Source organism: Peromyscus maniculatus, chromosome 19 (assembly GCF_049852395.1).
Source record: "Peromyscus maniculatus bairdii isolate BWxNUB_F1_BW_parent chromosome 19, HU_Pman_BW_mat_3.1, whole genome shotgun sequence".
In the NCBI taxonomy this organism is placed as follows: Eukaryota; Metazoa; Chordata; class Mammalia; order Rodentia; family Cricetidae; genus Peromyscus; species Peromyscus maniculatus.
Window position 1 is genome coordinate 79,235,165 of NC_134870.1, and position 22,616 is coordinate 79,257,780.

General features: G+C 35.8%; 1 pseudogene; it reads left to right on the forward strand.

Moving 5' to 3' along the window:
• Positions 1-6,566: 6,566 nt before the first annotated feature.
• Positions 6,567-7,117, forward strand: LOC121823938 (rRNA-processing protein FCF1 homolog pseudogene; annotated as a pseudogene).
• The last annotated feature ends 15,499 nt before the right edge of the window (positions 7,118-22,616 follow it).

Genomic DNA, 22,616 nt, shown 5'->3' on the forward strand with positions numbered 1-22,616 from the left:
TTGTTTGTCAGCCAATTTAAATTTGCTTATACTGTGTACATAGATCCATTTTTCTTATTTGAGTAGTTTTTTTTTTTTTTTTAGTCACTTCAATTAGTACTAGAAAAATGGTTCCTATAGTCATGGGCTGCCATTTTGTGGCTGCTGTTTTTATACAAGTCAATCAGAACTGAAGTTCTCATAAGGAAATGGTAATGCTTAAGGATCATCACACAGCCTTACCACAGGATAGGACTAGTTTTCATTACCTTCAGAAATATGAGAATATTGCCAGTTTCCTAAATGTAATGGATCTTATAAAATTTGCTTTTACTCCTTAGCCAACTAAACACACATTCTGATTTTTCACTTCTAAGGTTACCAGAGAAATATTGTTCCTTCCTTATTTTGATTTAAATATTTAGTCTTTTAGATAATTACATTCTTTATTTTAATCTAACTTCAATTCTTATATAATATGAATACCAATCATCATTCATTTTGAGGAAATGATGTTTTCTTTTTCATTAATAAGTTTATCAATATTAGTTCTGTGAGTATAAGTTTAATGAAGTCCAGGTTGCATGCTTTTATCTTCTTGAACAATTTTAGGTATCCTGCACTAATTTAGATTGTTAATCTTATGAACATATAAAATCTTTTTTTAGGATTATTTCCAATGGTCCATTTAAATTTTTTATTAATTAAATCTATTCATTTATTTTACATCCCCGTCACAGTTTTCCCCTATCTTCTTCTCCCATTCCCTCCCACCACTGATCCTCTGCCTCCACCCCACCAAATCCACTCCTCTGTTTCTGTTCAGAAAGGGGCAGGCCTCCCAAGGGGGTCAACAAAGCATAACATACCAAGTTGAGGTAGGACTAAGCTCCTACCCTTGTATTAAGCCTTGGTAAGGCAACTCAGTATGAGGCATAGGTTACCCGAATCCTACCAAAGTGTCAGAGACAGACCTCGCTCTCACTGCTGGGAGTCTCACAAGTAAACCAAACTACACAACTGTCACACATATGTAAAAGGTCTAGGTCAGTCCCATGCAGTCTCCTTAGCTGAAGGTACAGTGTCTATGAGATCTTATGAGCCCAGGCTAGTTGACTCTGTGAATTCCCTGATGACCTTAAACAGCCTTTCCCCCAGCTCATGCAACTCAGCCTTTCCTCCCTCCCTTCAAAAGGATTCCTGGAAATCAGCCCAGTGTTTAGCTGTGGATCTCTGAATCTGCTTCCATCAGTTACTGGATGACAGCTCTAGGCTCTCTGGTGACAGGAGATGGCTAATTCAGGCTACCTATCCATTATTGCTAGGAGTCTCAACTAGGGTCATCTTTGTAGATTCATAGGAGTTTCCCTGGGACCAGGTTTCTACCTGACCCTGAAATGACCCCCACCACACATAAAGACAACTCTTTAATTACTCTCCACTTCATTCCACTTCTTTAAGGCAAAGGACACCATCAATAGGACAAAACAGCAGCCTACAAAATGGGATAAAATCTTCACCAACCCCACATCTGTCAGAAAGCTGATCTCCAAAATATATAAGGAATTCAAGAAATTACACATTAAAAAAACAAATAACCTAATTAAAAACTGGGCTACAGATCTAAACAGAGAATTATCAAGAGAAGAATCTCAAATGGCTGAAAGACATTAAAGGAAGTGTTTAACATTCTTAGCCATCAGGCAAATGCAAATCAAAACAACTCTGAGATTCCACCTTATACCTGTCAGAATGGCTAAGATCAAAACCACTAAAGACAGCTTGTGCTGGAGAGGATATGGAGCAAGGGGAACACTTTTCCACTGTTGGTGGTAATGAAAACTTGCACAGCCAATTTGGACATCAATATGGCAGTTTCTCAGAAAATTGGTAATCAATCTATCTCAAGAGCCAGCTATATCAAACTTGGGTATATACCAAAGGATGTTCAATCATACCACAAGGACATCTGCTCAACTATGTTCATAGCAAAGTTATTCATAATAGCTGGAATCTGGAAACAAGCTAGATGTCACTCAACTGAAGAATGGACTTTAAAAAATGAAGTACATTGACACAATGGAGTATTACTCAGGTGTTAAAAACATGGACATCAGGAACTTTGAAGGCAAATGGATGGAATTAGAAAAAAAAATCATCCTGAGTAAGGTAACCAAGATCCAGAAAGACAAACATGGTATATACTTATTCATAATGGGCATTAGCTGTAAAGTAAAGAATAACTATGTTACAATCCATATCCTCAGAGAAGCTAGATAACAAGGAAGGCCCAAAGAGGGACACATGGATTTCCCTGGGAAGAGAAAATAGAAGAAATCTCCATTGAGTTTTTAAAAATTCCTCAACCATTTGATTTTGCTTTCAATTTTGTTTCACTCACCCCTCTTCTCTACTCAGTAAATAAATTCTCATCCACCAAACTTTCTTGAGACAAAAAACTCCTCACGTCTCTCCCCTTTGCTTTTCCTATGTATCTGGTCAACTTTAACATTTTCCCAAAGCTACTACCTCCCCCTCTGTATGGCCTTTTTGTTTCATCCAATATTAGCATACCTGCACCCCCAATATATCTGGCAATAACATTGAATAAAATACTCAATAGCAGATTTATTTCTTAACCTTGAATGTTACAACATTTGGTGGCAAATAAGCTAACTTTTGCTTTTATAAAATGTTATATAGTGTACAGGACACATAGGAACTCTAGTAGGGTAAATTCTCAGTAACTTGACCAGAAGTTTAATCAGAATCTTTGCTACCTTAACATCTGCTGTGAGTTAAACCATTTCCTTTAAAATATGTTGAATCTCTAGTCCTCTGTACCTGTAAATATGATCTTATTTAGAAACAAGGTCATTGCATGATCATGCTAATTTCAATCTGCAGAATGGGCTTTAAGACATCAACACATCCTTGTGAAAACAAGAGAATATGAATTCAGAGAAGCTCACAGTGGAAAAAACACAAACTGTACATATGAAAGTAGAGAACAGAACACTCCCTCTGTGTTGTGGTGTAATACATTTGCTTATGTTCTGGAACATTTGTTTAATGATGCAAAGATGTGTTGTATTCTTTTACGTTGCATTTGTTTAACTCTGTTAAGAAAAGCTGGCAAGAATCAGGCCAAGATAAAAATTACCAGAACATTGGAAGATCATCCAAGGCATGGAAGAGGCTACAGTTCTCATCAGAAACAGGCCTTCCATTATCTCCATCTAATCTTCAACCCACTAAAACTAGGTTTCAGACCCTCAGTTTTTATATGTGGCTACAGCATCTCTAGCAAACTAACTTAAACACTCTAGGACTGCACAGCCTCTCTTCAGTAAATAAATACCATGACATCTGACTCTCCATCCTTTCTATGACCCTGTCCTGCAACTGGAGAACACACACCATTCACCATTGGGGAAATCTCCAGCCTCCAGTCATGCCCATAGCTGCATTCTGCTGCCTTTTCCCTTCCTGACAGCATGAATGAAGTGAAAGCAAATTGTTCTATAAGTCAAAAATAAGAAAAGATTCTTTATGAGATGTAAACCACCACCCTGAATCATGACTCAGGATTACAGGATAGAGTTTCTTCCTTATTATTATTGGCGTTGAATTATTCAGTGGTACCGTTAGCAGTGTAACATGGAGACTTTATATTTAGAATTCCTCATCGGCCGCATCAGCAGCTTTCTTTGAGCACCTGGCAAGCTGATTATGCACAGATTCAGAAATTATTAAAATTAGTGACCAAGATAAAGTGATAAAAACTTATACATACTTTTCAAAATGATATCCAAATAACTTGTTTCTTCCTTATTAGGATTTTCTTGCTATTTTGGAAATAATTACTGCCATCATTACTGTCAAATAAAAGTTAAGACTATTCTTAATTTTAGGAGAGCTGTTTCTTAGGACATTTGCTTTCTTATAATCTGATAATGATCTTTCTATCAGAGATGACCATTTTCCCGCTAACTCTCAATTATTTTTTTGTTGAAGCATATGTTTTTCTTCTTATATTTTCACTATAATTCCTAAGCTATGAATCACCTCTTTTTTACCGTTTTATAAAATTGGTGATTTTTTTCTATAATGTTTCAGATATAAAATTATTTCTTTCTGAAAAAATGTAAATTATTGTTCCTATATTGTTCAAAACTTCTTTTGCCTAATGAAGATAATATTCATATATAGAGGTATGTATATTTGTATGCAAATTGATTTTAAGTATTTATTGTGTTAGTGATAAAATGGAAAGTAGTATGAATTTCCCATCAGTCTCTGTTTAAATTTTATAATTATGATTTGTAAGATATCTATATCCTGAAAGAATGACTAGAATATTAAAAGTGATTTTCTGCTTACTACTAAATTTTGAAATTATGAGAAGTTTTATATGTCAATAAAATCACATCTATATTTTTACATTTTCCACAATATAAAGCATTTCTGAAAAAAATAAACAAAATATATTATTATTATGATACAAGTACATATTCAATATCTTATGAATTAAGGAACTATAATGAAAATTTACAAATATATTTTCGTACTATATATTTGTGCATAAAAATTATGAAAACTTAAATATTTTTACATTTTATGTTATTATGATATTAACTCCATGTCTGTTTTAATATCAAAGTTTGCCATTGTTCAATTTTGTGGACATTTCTAGGCATCTTTTCACAAACCTTTGAAGATTTAGGTAAAACAAACCAACTAGATCTAATGATTCACAAGTTCATATGGTTTAAGAAAGAATTTTATTTTAATTTTAAAGTGCTTTCTTGTTCTCTTGTTCCAGTCATACTAATTCCTGAAATTAGGAATCATTTTTGAGTTAACTTTTATGGAAAGATTTAAATGTGATATATATGATGTTGACTATAATAATAATAGCTTTATATAAAATGACTCATAAGCTTCATTAACTGAGAAAACTATGTTTATGGGATCTTTCAGTGCTTTATAGATAAATAATTTGAAAGGACATTGGTTGATTAATTGTATCTCAAATCCTTTTAAGAAATTTCTTTAATTTTCATGAATTTGAATAGATTTATAGAAACATAATTTATTTTCTTCATATAAGATGCCTTTATTCTTCTCTGACCATGATTTCAAATGTGTATTTAAATAATTTATTTGGGGAAGATAAAAGTTCTAAACAAACACTTTAATACATCTTCTTTGCTTCCATTTGCTCCTTTGAACTCATTCTTAAAAGTCTGTATTTAGTTTCTAACATGTATAGACATTTCCATCAATACATTGAGTTATACTCATTGGTTGGTTGAATCTCTAACATATGTTATTTCCAAGTGATATTTGAGCAAACTTCAAGAAAGCCTGTATAATGGAGTATAGTAAAATTTCAGGATACACATCATTCAATAAAAGACAGGCTAAAATATTTTAATGCTCATAAGAGCTCAAATTATGGTTTTGTTGTTCAGAACAACAAATCCTCAGTTGCAAAATTGATGCTACCCAGCCAGCAATATTCTCTGTCTGGTTAGCACTTAGATTTCAGATATACTGCATTTTTAGAACAATACAGACATTCCTGTATAATTCTCTCCAGCTTACACAAATTTTAAAACATACATAATTGTGAAATATTGTATAGAATTCATCAGGAATTCCAAGAACTCCCTAGTAAAAAGTTCCCAATTAATTTAAATGAATTATAGATTTAACCACAAAGAAACTTCAAGACTTTATTCTGTGTGACCTTGTTTTCTATACTAATAAAATAGGAAGCATTGTAGAAAGAATAACAATATTTTGTAATGATTAAATTATTATAAGAAAAATGCATTGTTATCTTATGAAGCTTTAATTCCATAGGATTTACAATCCTTATTATCAGGGCCATTATCAATATAAGACTGTATCTTTAGAAGCAGAGTCACATGGTAAATATTCATGTATGATAGTCAAGTGCAATTGTAAAATTATTTTAAATAAGCAATTGTAAAGTGCATTATGCTTAGATGTACTTAGTAGCAATTTAGAAAATCAGAGAAGACCATGTTGAACATTAGTCTTTTAACAATGCACAATTTGTACATATCATGAAGAAATATTTGGATCATCTTCTAACCTATTAGCATAAGCAATTATGTAATTGTTAACATTTAGCATTAAATTAATCATGTAACTTGTAAATATTACCTATGAAACTCAAACAGAAATTTTATCATGAGTAACGTTAACTTCTTGCTAACAAAATTTAAAAAAATTTAAGAATTGATACAATTATCAAAGTGCTCTTTGTATTCACAAGAAGTATTTCTGTCACAGATTATTATGTTGTTGAACACTGCAAGCATTTAACTTCATTAGTATACTTTAAAATTCATATCCTGAAGCAAACATAGAGGCAAGTTTCAAAGTAAAAGAGATTCAAACAGCATGGCCACATAGCTTGCCACAGGTTTGATTCTGAATGAGAAGGAACTTAAAGCAGTAGTTGGAATGTTAGGTAAATTTTAAAAGTGAGTCCTCAGGATTCCAGAAGAAACAGGAGTGTGGCATGAGCATGGGGAAGCAAAAGAAAATATGCAACTATGAAGTGAAAGCTTAGTCTCAGATATGAGAGACATAAAGAAAAGGGTAGATTAAAGCCTAAAAAAGAAAGAAAAGAAAAGAAAGATCCTTGTGCACCAGAAGAAAGAGAAATCCCTTAACATCCTTTCTGTTAAATTCTTACAGTATAATCCATATTTGGGTTCACTTTACCACATCCTTGTTTATACCAAATTTATCAACTTTTCCATTAGAGTCTTGGTGCAGTCAGAGATGGACTGTCTGTATGCTAAGTGTGCCCCTTGTTCAACTGATTGTGCAATGACTGAAATTGAGGCATTGGGTCAGAAGTGTGGAGTGGTACTAGAATCACCAAGGTTACATGATTTGGCTGATTCCTGTGCATACACAAAGGAACCTGTACTGATGACTGCTTGGTACAGATAGTAACTCAGCCCAGTTACATTGTTACACTGTGGTCACAGTTGACTGGGACCTCAAATGAATAATAAGGCAGATCTCTGGAGTTCTTATCACATGCATTGCTAAACATAGATCAGCTGATTATGGACCCCCTCACTTCTGATTCTTACAGGACAAAATTTTTTCTGCCTTTCTTTGACCAAATTTCTGTTTTTAGTTAGTTAAACACACTTTTTAATTTTTTATTGATATTTTCTCTTGATCTTAAGCAAAACTTCAAAAAAAGTGAGTTCTCAGATGTTAACAAGAATTGTAGAGTATACATTTCTTAGACACATACAGATATTCATCTGGGGGACTGTGCCAGTGTGCTCAGACATTGTTGTTTGTAATAGGTGAAGGAGATAACTGATCTCAAGTGGGCAAAGGACACCCTTAGACTTCCTACAACACACGGAAGAGCCTTCCACTATAAAGAATTATCCATAGTTCAATTATGCATGAGAGAGAGAGAGAGAGAGAGAGAGAGAGAGAGAGAGAGAGAGAGAATAATCATTAGAATAAAATGTTTACCTTTGCCAAGGGCCATAACCCACAGTTACAAAATTTTGGTAAACCATCATGGAAATGTCTAAAGATACCACCCATTTTTTTTATTTTATTTTATTTTTTTATTTTATAATACCATTCAGTTCTACATATCAGCCACGGGTTCCCCTATTCTCCCCCCTCCCACCCCCTCCCCTTACCCCCAGTCCACCCCCCATTCCCACCTCCTCCAGGGCAAATCCTCCCCCGAGGACTGCGATCAACCTGGTAGACTCAGTCCAGGCAGGTCCAGCCCCTTCCTCCCAGACTGAGCCAAGTGTCCCTGCATAAGCTCCAGGTTTCAAATAGCCAACTCATGCAATGAGCACAGGACTTGGTCCCACTGCCTAGTTGCCTCCCAAACTGATCAAGCCAATCAACTGTCTCACCTATTCAGAGGGCCTGATCCAGCTGGTGGCCCCTCAGCCTTTGGTTCATAGTTCATGTGTTTCCATTCATTTGGCTATTTTTTTTTCAATAATTGAGTAAAACCGAAATTTATTATAAGCCACAGTCGTCCTAGGGACCTCCATGCTATATATATAGCCTCTATGGTTCTATGGGTTGTGGTCTGATTGTTCTTTATTTTATATCTAGAATCCACTTATGAGTGAGTACATACCATGACTGTCTTTCTGGGTTTGGGTTACCTCACTCAGGATGATTTTTTCTAGTTCCATCCATTTGCCTGCAAATTTCATGCTTTCATTGTATTTCTCTGCTGAGTAGTACTCCATTGTGTATATGTACCACATTTTTTCCATCCATTCTTCTGTTGATGGGCATCTAGGTTGTTTCCAGGTTCTGGCTAATACACATAGTGCTGCTATGAACATAGCTGAGCATGTATCTTTATGGTATGAATCAGCATTCCTTGGGTATTTGCCCAAGAGTGGGATGGCTGGGTCTTGAGGTAGTTCAATTCCTAATTTTCTGAGAAACCGCCATACTGATTTCCACAGTGGTTGTACAAGTTTACATTCCAACCAACAGTGGAGGAGTGTTCCCTTTGCTCCACATCCTCTCCAACATTGACTGTCATTGGTGTTTTTGATTGTAGCCATTCTGACAGGTGTAAGGTGGTATCTCAGAGTCGTTTTGATTTGCATTTCTCTGATGATTAAGGATGTTGAGCATTTCTTTAAATGTCATTCAGCCATTTGTGTTTCTTGTTTTGTGAATTCTCTGTTTAGCTCTTTAGCCCATTTTTTAATTGGACTGTTCAGTGTTTTGATGTCTAGTTTCTTAAGTTCTTTATATACTGTGGAGATCAATCCTCTGTCAGATGTGGGGTTGGTGAAGATCTTTTCCCATTCTGTTGGCTGTCTTTTGTCTTATTGACTGTGTCTTTTGCCCTGCAAAAGCTTCTCAGTTTTGAGAGGTCCCATTTATTAATTGTTGTGCTCATGGTCTGTGCTGTTGGTGTTTTATTTAGGAAAGGGTCTCTGGTGCCAATGCATTCAAGGGTGCTTCCTACTTTCTTTTCTATTAAGTTTAGTGTAACTGGATTTATGTACAGGTCTTTGATCCACTTGGACTTGAGTTTTGTGCATGGGATACCACCCATTTTTTAAATTTATTTTATACTCTAAATATACATTTTATACCATTTTATTTTCAAATGTCATATTAAACCCTTGGTACTAAAAAATCTATTTACATTATTTTATGTCAGGGTTTTACACTAATAAATGCTTTTAAACTTCTCAACATATTTGCTTATGACAACTCATACCAGACATAAGAATAAGCAGCTATACATTCCTATATAAATATAATGAAATAACTAAAAGATTTTGCTATTAAATAGACCATATAATATAATGATGTGATATTCTGAAATTCATCTCTTGGGTCACAAATATACAACCTGTATAAATTAACTACTTTTGTGGGATTTGTATGTATTTTGAAAACCAAGTGAATGTCTGACAGCAAGCATTTCATACTTGCTCTATAATATTGCATAACCATTCATAATTCTTTCTCACAGAATGGATAAGAGGAGTGCACAGTAAAAAGGCCTGTGTACTATGGCTGAGGCTGCTCTGGCTCAGAAGGGAGCCGGCTGCACTCTCTGAGAACCTTTCCACCATGTTCCTGCAAAACCTAGTGTAATAATCACAAGGCATAGGATAAAACACCTGCTCTAAGCACATAGTCGCTAAAAAGTTGTTGCACACATGATCACTCTAGGAATAAGGATATTAACAAAACCACTTGAGGAGAAACATAGAAACAGTACTCAGCCTCGGGATTTTCATTAACAAGTTCATTCACTGGGAAGAAATCAGATCTGTCAATTAGACACAACACTTACACAACTTGCAGAAAACTTAGCAAGAGAGTCTAAAGTTAAATTTGGCTATTATTTACAGAAATATTTGCTAGAGGCAGTAGTTGATTTGTTAGAAATACAAGTAAATGACTGGAAAGGGGGATGGACCATAATACTTGACTTAAGGATATGTTGAAAATTATTTCATCAGTATGTGCATTCACAACTTGTCTCCGATGGTCATGCCGAAATTCAGGATCTCAGGAGCTGGTGAGGAAGGGATGGGAATGGAAGACGTGGGTGTTCCTCAAAAGCATGATGTACAATTGTGAAAGAATAAAATTCACTAATAAAATTATTGTCCTATCCTGTGGATACAACAAATTAAAATCAAATTAATCTCTTAAATTAAAATCAAATTTTCAACCTCATAGAGACAGACAGGAAATGTTAGTACCAGAAGCTGGTGTGGAAAGGAGAAAAATGGAAAAATGATCAAGTTACGAATTATTAGTTAAACATTAAAGTGTGATATAGTCCAAAGTTTCTTAAAGAGCAAAATTTAAATACTCTCACCTCAGAGATGTGATAAGAGGTGGAGGTGGTAGATACGTCAATTAGCTTGATTTAATCTTTCTAAGTGTATACACACATAAAGCCATCACATTGTACTTCACACATACATGTGATTATACGTCAATTAAAATAATTAGAAAGTGTGAGTTTTTAAATATCCAAAATTTCAAACTTGAAGAGGTAATTTCAAAGGCTGTGGTAAGTTTATATTGTACTTAACAAAGCATGATGTAATAGGTACTCAGGGTCTTGAACCAGCTCAACAAGGTCTTAATCCTTCCTTTATGCCTGACTTTCTTATCTCCTATCCCCAGGCAGAAATTGCCTCATTGGAAGTTAATACAAAATGGTAAGGGTCTGCGCCCCGTTCGTGGATCTGTTTGAGAGGGTTATGGTGCCCCGAAGAGGTGGCGCCTTGCTGCAGCAAGTTTTTGGCAGGCTTTGAGGTTTTATGCCTTGGACCCACCCAGTCATTGTCTTCTTTCTCTACGTGAGAATAGAACTATGATCCGACAGCTTCCTGAGTTCACACTTTTCCTGCCCGCTGCTGTGTCAACAGTACCATAATGGGCTGTCTCTCTCCAGCCTTATGGCCAAACAGATCCTTTTCTTCTCTAAGTTGCATTTGTTATGGTATTTCATCACAGGAACAGAAAAGTAATTAATACAACGAGGTAGGATTATCTTTAAAATATGGTATAACTGAAAAAATTCTGAAATGTTTAATATGATTTTGATTAAGATTACTTAGTTTCCCAAAAAATCATATATACATTATAAAAGTTCCATTTTCCACATTTTCTTCATTGGTGTGTTTTGTGAGTTAGTCGGTTAACAACAGGTTTTTACAGATGGTCATGAAACAGAATCTCAAGTAATCCAATGTCTTCTTCTGTTCTTTATATGAAACACTTTTGTCTTTGAGTTTACTATAATGTTTCCTTGTAACATGATTTTAGAATGCACTTCTAATAGAGTGCAGGCTTCATTGACTTTAAATTTTTTTTAATTAAATGTATGTATTTATTTTATATCAGGACCAGTTTCCTCTCTCTCCACTCCTCCCATTCCTTCTACCAACCTATTCTCCTCACATACACCTAATCCCCTCCTCCTTTGTTTCTGTTCAGAAAGGGACAGGTCTCCCATAGGTATCAACAAAACATGGAATATTGATTGGCCTTAAGATTAATCTCCTTCCCTTGTATTAATGTTAGGCAAGGGAATTCAGTATGAGAGATAGGTTTCTAAGAGAGAGCCAAAGTGTTAGGGACGGCCCTTGCTCCCATTGTCAGGAGTCCCACAAACAGGCCAAGGCACACAACTGTCACATGTATGTGGAGGGCCTAGGTTGGTCCCAGGCAGACTCCCTGGTTGCTGGTTCAGACTCTGTGAGTTCCTATGAATGAGGACAGTTGTGTCTATGGGTTTTCTTGTAATGCCCTTGACTCCCTAGCTTCTACCATCTTTCCTCCCTCTCTACCTCAGGATTCCCTGAGCTCTACCTATTGTTTGCCGGTAGGTCTCTGCATCTTTTTCCATCAGTTACTGGACGAAGGCTCGCTGACGACAGTTGTGTTAGTCACCAATCTGATCACAGGAGATGGCCAATTCAGGCTACCTACCCACAATTGCTAGGCGTCTTAGCTGGGGGAAACTTGTAGATTTGTGGGAATTTCCCTCACATTGGGTTTTCTCCTGACCCAGAAGTGCCCCCTCATTTCTAGTCCTCTCTGTTGGTACTGCCCCCCTCCACCCACCCCCAACCTCATCCCTCAAGTTTCCAGTCACACTTGCTCAACTATGTTCATGGTAGCTTTATCTGTAACAGCCAGAACCTGGAAAAAACCTAGATAGCCCTCAACCTAAGAATGGATAAAGAAAATTTAGTACATTTACACAATGGAGTATTACTCAGCTGTTAAAAGCAAAGACATTAGAAAATTTGAAGACAAATAATGGAACTAAAAAAAAAAAAAAAGAAAAAACATCATCCTGAGTGAGGTAACCCAGACCCACAAAGACAAACGTGGTATATACTCACTTATAAGTAGATATTAGCTGTAAGGATAACCTTGCTACAATACACAGCACCAGAGAGGCTGGATAACAAGGAGATCACAAAGGGATATGCCCAGACTTGCTTTCTGATATCAACACATTTCCCTTTTATATTTTATCAGATGATTTAATTATATACAAATAGTATTCACATGAAATTTAGCTTTAATAAACTTAGATTGTAAAAATGTAGATAACAAAACTCAATTTTAAAACATTATGAGGATATGGATGAAGTTGAACTAGATGAGACAATTGACCAAGATGCATGTCTAGTCTCTGTTTTTACCCCACACCTACTATCAGACTGAATTCTTCAAAAAGAAAATTAATTGTTCATGACAAGTGTATTACCTTGCTTAAAAATAATAGAGTTTTTTTTTTTTCTAGCACCATGGTCAAATGAAGCAATGATACCAACCACTGTTTTCTTTTTATCATTCTTTGTGTATTATTTGTAGTGTTCTTTGTAGCATGAATCTTAAAAGTTCTTATTAATAAAATCAAACCCGAGGCCAGTTATTGGGGTCAATGCTGGTAGATCAGAGAGACAGAACAAGCCACAGCTAACCTCACCTGGCCAGACCCTCAGCTGGTCTTGTTTCCTCAGAATGGAAGCTTCTGTGTCCTCATCCAGAATGAATCTCAGCTGAACTGTGCTGCTCGAAAGCCTGAAGCTTAACCAGCCACATGCTTAACCAGCTTAATGCTGCTAGTTTCTGGTCCTCATGCCTTATATATCTTTCTGCTTTCTACCACCACTCTCTGGGATTAAAGGCTGGCTTTCTGGGATTAAAGGTGTGTGTCACCATGCTTGGCTGTTTCCAATGTGGCCTTGAACTCACAGAGATCCAGAGGGATTTCTGTCTCTGGAATGCTAGGATTAAAGGCGTGTGTTATCACTGCCTAACTAGTGGCTTTTCTGTTCTCTGACCCCAGATAAGTTTATTAAGGTACACGATATTTTGGGGAACACAATACCACCACAGTTCTCCTGTGACTTCTTTTATTCACATACTGAAAACTCTCATATCTTTATGTAACTATCTTTCATTTCTAGACTTCAACCTCTGAATGGCTTGAAGACATGTACCCTGGGATTTACAGACACTTCAATTAAAAAAAAGTCCTAAAAAGGTACCCTGGATTCCCCCCCCCCTTAATTTAATTCCTCATTTTCACATCTGTTTACTGTATATCCAGTAAAAACAAACATATTTATAGGGTGCCTTTCTTGTATTCCATCACCTTTCAGGATCTCCTTTTCTTCATATTGCTACCTAATTTGAATGGCACAAAAATCTCCCTGCATAAAATGTTTCTTCTTGTTCTTTCCTAGACTAACTTTTATATCATCAATATAAGGCAGGTCCTTGCTTTTGGTAGTTTCATCTCTTGGTTCAGTTTACCAATGATGAGTCTCACTTTATCTTTAGCTACTTGCCTTCCTTCCAAAGGAAAGAATTGGTGCTGAAATTCAATTCCATATTTTCAAACACACTTCTTGCTCTATCTTGGGCACATTGATTTAGAGAAAAGGAAGGGGCAGCATTATCTAAGTTAAGAATATTAGATAGGATAAAAATAAGATAAGATAAAATTAATTAGCTAAGCTAATAAAGATAGCACATGATGAATTTTTCCCATGAGAAAACTTTTTGTTTTCTCTCACAGAGGGGACAAACAATGCTCTATGGCTCTTCTCCTGAGATCCCAATAGTTTAATGAAGTCAAAGAATTACTGTAATATTTGAGTGACTCCACCAAACACAAGATGCATTCTACAATGCTGGCTTTCACATAGCTATTATTTTGACTTTATCCCTTGTCGGACTCATCACTATTCTATTTGCCTCAAATGAGAAAGAATGAAAAGGTTTTCAATTATGCTCTACACTGGTGTTTAAGCCATCCATATTTGAGGCTGAAGTGAAGATTCACTGACTGGCATGCTTGCTATGCAGGCATGAGAATCCAAGTGTCTTTCTCAACATCTGCTTATGCCAAGGCTTGTGGCTGTGATCACAGTGCTCCTATGATGACACAAAAGGTAGAGAAAGGATAATCAAAGAAGTTCAAAGCCCAGCTAGCATCTCCTGAACATCAGAAAACAGCAGGCATTACCGTTGAAGTGAGAGGGGCAAACAAATACCTAAGGATGATCATTGCCCTCTACGTTAATGACATGACATGCATGTCAACATACAAACACACATGACCAATTGAAGAAGCACACACACACACACACACACACACACACACACACACACACAACTGGGAGGGGCAAGATATACATGGCTATTAATAGCTAGTATTTTAAATAATTTAATGAATAACTATTTTTTTTTACCTTGAAGCTGTATGAGTTTCTCTGAACCATATTTAAATTTTCAGAATTCTTTTTTTCTTCCATTGCAGTTTCTACATCTCAAACCAAGGTAAAGTACCTAATTTCAACAGATCTACTAAAAATGAGATAACATTTGGGAATTATACCCATCCTTCAGCAGTTGAAAGGAACACTGATGGTTAGTCACACTTCCTGGAAAATTCTTAATTTTCAGGGAAGGGCCTGATCTACTGGGGAGAAAAACATGAACCTGTATATTGGAACTGCCTTACTTACCGGAAAAAAATCTTCAGAGTTATAGAAACCTCTGAAAATACTTAAACTGTTCTTCTAATAAATGCATTTCTGAAATTTAAAATACCTTGTTTGTGATAGATTGTTGAAACTGAAAGCAGCCAGGATGGTACCTTATAAAGCATGAAAGAGACTGGTTTAGTCGACCATAATATAGTATCCTCAGCTGTATCACTATGGGCTTGACTTTCCTTTTGCCATTAGAATGATTGAGTGTGATGTAATTAAATTTCTCTATGCTTCTCTCACTTCTCAATCACATGAAATGTAAAATTCTTAAATCTAGGGCATGAATCATTGACTGAGCTGCATTTATTAGCACCACAGAAGTGCAAAAATGAAAACTATCTGAGATCAGTGATCTCAAAGGAATTGAAAATATTGCCTAATGAAGTTTTGCCTCTGAACCATGTGAATGCTTTCTTTCTCATTTTAGTAAATTCTGCCAGACAGAAAGAAAAAAAGAAAAGCTTAACATGATCTATTTAAAATGTCAAAATAATGTGTGTTTTAGTGTGATTGAATTGCTATAGCCTTGCCATGCCTTATCTTCTCTATTTTTATGCATGAACCTCTTATTTCCATTTCAATGACAGATAGATATGAGGCCAGATAATAGATTGAACATATCTTTTTTATCAGAGCATTTTTTTTTTATCACAAGTAAAATTGAGCTGGTTCTTTCTCAAATCAACTGTGTCTGTGAAACGATGTTTACTCATGCATTAAATGAAGGCTTCAAATTGCATTATGCTTGGGATTTGTTACATGTTAAACACCGATAGTTTTCTTTCAATACGGTTATTGGCATAACACTTATGCAATAATAAAACGCAATAAAATTTTACAGTGGTTGATTTGTACCAATAGCTCCCACAGCACAGTAGCTCTTCAAATGGCAAGCATAAAACTAATGAAAACAATGACTCTGGAAGCAGCCATATATATGAAAGGAGTGCAGGGCTGGGAATATCATGCTTTGAGGGGTACTGAACTTTATTCCTTTGGGTGAATTATGGCACCAGTGAATTCAATGAAGCTTTTTAAAAATGAATTTCCTATGACTTGGCAACAGTTATACCCATAGTGATGCTGTAAAGTAGAAGAAAAGGCATAAATAACACAAACAGATATTCAAATTGCCCTTTCAGGTGGACAGAATAGAGATTACTTCCATATTAATGTTTGAAGGCTACTGTGTCCAAATTGGTACCTCTGAAGAAATGTAGTCAACAAAAAAATTCCTTCTGACCTAGAAGGTTTGAGAAATGTGAAACTTTCCAAAACGTTGCTCATAACTGTTGAAATAATGGTTGACTAACATGTGATGGGCTGAAAGCAGTCATCCTAGAATAGTACATATAGAAAATATGTGTAATTAATAAAAAAGATCAACACAGAATAAGAAAGGCAAAAATACACAGGTAAATGACATTAGTATACCTGGATTTAGTTCTTTGGGATAATATCAATTATAGCTATAACTTTCAAATACTACAATATAATTGGAAAATTATGTGTGTCTGTATAAAACATCATGTACTATATATGTCATGCATATGACATATATGCATATGCATATATATACATATATATATATATTTATACATATATATATATATATATACTTTATTAGTGTTTTGCAACTCACATTTTATATAATTAACTGGACTAAGGGGAAGGTGGTGGAGAGCGGTATACTATGCACTGTTGGTACATTGTAGCCCTTTATGTTCTAGGAAAACTCTGTTTAGTTACAGTAGTTCTTTGCAAATATTCTGTTTTCAGTTTCCTCTGTAAGGACGTTAGTGCCATCAAGCCTCGCATTTTCAGTTGCTAATAAGAAATTTCAATAACACTATGGATGGGCATAATATTTACTTAATTTCAGGAGCATATGACTACTCACATTTGGGTTCTCTGTTTCTACTGATAGACTTATTTATGAGCTACACCTATTACAGCAATTTAGTTGCAAAGAATACAAAAAGAATAGATATGATAAAGCATCCCAGGTACTACAGAGTCAACCATGAAAACAGAAAGATAAGAAGAATTTGCCAAACTGAAACTGATTAACTAGTCAATTAAAGAATGCTTTACTGCAATGCAAAGGGATTTCAGATGCTGCTGAGTCACTTGCTTTAATTGCATTGCAAAAAACAAGGATATCTTAGGTTTATATAAAGAGCCTCATAATCTTTGATTTCTACAGCATGGTCTTTTATTTGATGCAAAGGCCACGTTCTTCTGCATACCATCCCTTATGTACTTTCTACAAATGCCAAAAAAAAATGAAAACTCATAATAATATATTGCCACATGTCACAATTGACAGTTTTGTAAAAATCTGTACTGCTGTCACTTTGTATGGCACCTGTTAAGCACCATATTCGAGATTAAATATTATTTGAATATTTGAATGTGTAAGCATGAATTTGATATATTAAAATCACAGCTACTACATCTAGGAACTTTTCAGAGTAAAACCAAAGACATGTCAGCTTTGTATGACAGACATGTCATTTAGTAGATAGTGACTCAGGATGGTTTCTGAAAACATTTGATTGGCACAGAAATGTGCCTAGAGAAATCCTTCATGTTGAGATTCTAGTTCACAAATGAGATGGATGAGAATTTGGAAGGAAACCATCTTTTCAAGGATATGTAAATATGCATCATCACACTTTAGTGTTCAATCCTGGAAGTAATAAGAGAATTTTGGTTACTATCATAACATTAAAAGGACAAAAGGAGGTTTTTAAGGAAACTTAAAAATTGCTCATAGTGGAAATTATGAACACATAACAAAATTAGGAGGTAGGAATACAGCTGATTGTATTGACGTACTCATTGTACAAATTAGAGGACCTGAGTATGACACCTAGAACCATAGAAAAGCTAGGTTTGGTGACAGTCTACACTGAAATCTCAGCATTAATGAGGTGGAGAAAAGAATATCTCTGGGGATAAGCCATCCTAACTGAATGGGCAAATCTCTGTCACAAACAGCAATGTGGCTGGCTCCTGAGGAACAACACCAAAGAATGGCCTCTGGCTTCCTTCTGCAAGCTCACACACATGCACACTCATCTACACAAACACATGCACTTCTATCCTCAAAATGCAGGCAAAAAATTAGAAAAAATAGATATACTATTGTGCTGGATTGTTTTATATCAACTTAACACAAGCTAAAGCCATCTGAGAGGATGGAACCCTAACTAAGAAAATGCTTCTGGGCTGTAGGCAAGCCTGTAGGGGCATTTTTAAAATTAGTGATTGATGTATAAGTCAGCCTGTTGTGGCTGGTGCTGTAACATGAATTGCTAAATGGTCTTATTAATAAAGAAAGAAATATGGAGCCAGATTTTAGGGTGGAAGCTGAAAGATCAGAGAAACAGAGTAAGCCAGCCGTAAGTTCTTACCTCTAGGAAATCCTCAGTCTAAAGAGAAGAGTTCTTGTTTCCTCGTGCCTTATATACAATTCTCCGCCCAGCCATGTCGCTTCCTGAGATTAAAGGCTTGTGTGCTTTCTAAGCAAAGGCATGAGATCTCAAATGCTGGGATTAAAGGTGTGTGACACCACTGCCTGACACTCTTCCCGGTGTGGCCTTGAACTCACAGAAATCCAGAAGAATCTCTGCCTCCCAAGTGATAGGATTAAGGGTGTGTGCCACCACTGTCTGGCCTCTATGTCTAATCTAGTAGCTGACTCTGTCCTCTGATCCCCAGATAAGTATATTAGGGTACACAATATATTACTACATAGTGCTGTCTCTGGTCAGGTGGTCCTGGATTCTATAGGATAGCAGGATGAGCAAGCCATGAAGCGTAAGACAGTAAGCAGCACCTTTTTACAATTCTGCATCAGCCCTTGTCTCCAGGTTCCAGCCCTGCTTGAGTTCCTGCCCTGACTTCCTTCAGTGATGGACTACAGTTTGGAACTGTAAGCCAAATAACCAATTTATCCAAATTTACATCTGCTCATGATGTTTCATTATAGAAATAGTAACTTTAACTGAGATAATTATGATGTCTAATTTAAAAATTATGGAAAGTTGATCTCACAAATAAATGCGATATAGAATAAATTAGGAAATACATTTGAACTTAAAGACACTGAAAAAGATTTTTAAATAAGAACTTAGAAGATCAGGCTGTAAGAACAATATTTAATAAATGGGACCTAATGAAACTAAAATAAATACATAAATAAATTGATAAATAAATCAATAAATAAGTGTGCAGCAAAAGAAAAACACTATTATTTGAGTGAAGTGGAAGCCTACAGAATGAGAAAAAAAATATATCAAATATGCATCTCCTTAGTATCTGGACTATACAAAGTTCCCTAACACTGAATATCAATAAAACCTCCTAGCTAAAAGTGGGGCAAAGAACTAAACAGAGAGTTATCAGAGATAAAATAGAAATTATTCTGGATCATATTTTTAAATGTCCATCATCCTAGTTATCAGGGGAAAACAAATTAAAATGTTGAGCTTTCACCCTACCCAGATTAAGAATGGGTGAGAAAATAATAATGGCAAGTATTCTCTTGGATGTGAAGAAAGAAGCACACTTATTATGATGGGAGTACAAATCAGTGTAGCCACTACGGGAATCAGTGTACAGGATCCTCTTAAAGGTGTAAATAGATCTGTCACATCATACCACATTTGGACATACATGCAGGCACTCTGTATTTTAGTATGGAAATACTTACTCATCCATGTTCATTGTTGTTTTATTCACAATATCCAGAGTGAAAAACAATTTAGATTTCCACCAGCTGGTGAATAGATAATTAAAATGCTGCACATTTACACAATGTAATATTATTATTCAGCTGTTAAGAAAATTAAATTATGAAATTCCTAGGTAAATGGATGGAGCTCAAAATGACCATCCTGAGTGAGTTAACCCAGAACCTGGAAGACTAGGGTGAAATGCCTTCTCTTATTTGTGAATTTTAGTTTTGAAACTTATATATACATATACATACATACATACATATTCCCTTTGGAATACTCATAGATATTAGAAAATTAGTAAGGTGGCCATTTGGGTGGAAGGTGAAATTTCAAAGTCTGGGATATAGAACATAGTGGTATTTTGTGTTAGATGGCGATAACAGTAGAGGGAATGTTCGGTGGGAAAGAGGATCATTTGAAGGCAGGGTAGATGAGAGAATATGAGGAGAATAACTATCACTAAAGATTTAGAAGTCTACCTCTGTTCTAGAAGCTTCCTAAAATATACACTAAACCTATAGAGAGAGATTAAATGAAGTTACTCTATAATGGGGCAACAAGATACCACAAGACAATGAATAAAAATACTAATGACTGGTATGGATTTCTCAAAAGTGAGCTCTCATAAACCCCTAAATATTACAGACTATTGCCAATACTCCTAGTGACTCTCCAGAATTTTATGGGTCAGTCTTTATTGCTGATGATATCACTTACTTGAGTCATAGAATGTGGAGATATTAAGCTGGTACTTATTTGAAAATTACATCTTTACTTATTATCTTTTATAATCCTGGAAGGTGCTATGCATAGTTTGATTCTGATCTGACAAATTAAGTCAGTCAATGGCCTGGCAAGACCTGTTCAGTGGTTCAACAGTTGCACCAATGTCATTGGAGTAATCAATCACTGTCTGATTTAATTTAAGGCTCTTAGTACGAGTTGAATCCCATACTTGCATTTTATTATGGCCAAGAACCTGTGTCTAGACTGGCCATAGGCTCTAGAAAAGAACTTACTACTATTACTATGCTTAATGGTAGCATTAAACTGACTCCTAATGATTTATTGTTACATACACGGATTGGTGCATCTCTCAACCCTCATCAGAGAAGCTTTTTGCAATAAGTGGTAACAGAGAGATGCAAATTGATCAAGGTATAGAGAACAAGAGACTGCAGAATGCTCAACTCTAACTGGGATTTCTATATCATACCCTTCCAGCCAAGGCTCAGGTATCATTGCACAAAGAGGTAGTATAAAGACCCATAAGTGGTGAATGACTATAATGAAAGTGTTTTCTGGACACAGCAAGTCATTTAAACATATAAATTAATAGCATTTGAGATAGCATGGACAAGACCAGTTTAGGCTCCAGCCAGTCTGAATTTCAGAATGGAGATGAAGGTAGCCATGGAGTGCCAGACCTAGCTAAGGAACTGCTTGCAGTTGATAGTTACTGAGAGAGCAACAGCTAATTTTCATTAAGGGTAAAATCCCTGGTATACTGACTACATTATATTTAAGACCACACATCTTTTAGTATACAGGCAGCACAAACTGTGATTTATAGTTGTTTTATTTTTTTAAGAGGACTCAAAGTTAAGTAAAAAGGGATGAATCTGGGGGGAGTTGGAAAAGGAGACGAATATGATCAAAATTCATTCTTTGGAATTCTTTCAGAACTAATAAAAAGAGAGAAAATAGCAATGTAATAGAATTCAGCAATGAATCAGAAAAAAATAAAAATAAGGAAAGAATGTAAATTGATTTCAACAGTCTTTCCCCAAACATTCCAGTATCTGGAAGTAAAATATTAACTTATCATAATGACCTAAAGAATGGTCTTTATTTTCTCCCTGACCCTGTTAATTCTGGGTTTTTGTCGTAACTTGACATTGTTGGGTTTTTCATGCCTCTAGTTTGTGAAACTTGCCATTCTAGACCATAATCTCCTATTCCCTGTGAGATCTGCTCAAATATCACCCTGGTAGCAAGGCTGACCCCATTCAGTTCTGAGCCTTCAGGATGACACCCAGCATCTAACTTTAACAATTATAAGTCACATGACTTTGAAGTTACATTTTATGCATGACATTAAATTTGCCAATCAATAAAATTGTTTGGAAGACACTGGGTCGCTAAGTGATAAAGTGCTTCCTTGGCATGGGAGAGACTGTAGATTCTGTTTCTGTGAGTGAAAAGAAAAGGATCAAAGAGAGATAAAGACCAAAATGAATGTATGTGAGGGAAGCAAGAAAAAAAAGGGACTGGGAGGGTGTGGTGATAATGTGTTCCCCAAAATATTGTGCACCCTAATAAACTTATCTGGGGTCAGAGAACAGAGCAACCACTAGATATAGAAGCCAGAAAATGGTGGCACACAAACCTTTAATCCTGGCATTCCAGAGGCAGAGATCCACCTGGATCTCTGTGAGTTCAAGGCCACACTGGAAACAGCCAGGCATGATAACAAGAGCCTTTAATCCCAGGAAGTGATGGCAGGAAGCAGAAAGATATTTAGGCATGAGGACAAGGAACTAGAGACTGATTATGCTTTTAGGCTTTGAGCAGCAGTTCAGCTGAGACCCTTTGGATGAGGACTCAGAGGCCTCCAGTCTGAGGAAACAGGATCTGCTGAGAAGTTGGCCAGACCCTTTAGTATTCATGCTACAGGAGGGGAGAGAAAAAGGAGTAAAGGAAGGAAGAAGGAAAATTTTTACACTTAGTAAGTTATTAGGAAATGTAAGCTTCCTAT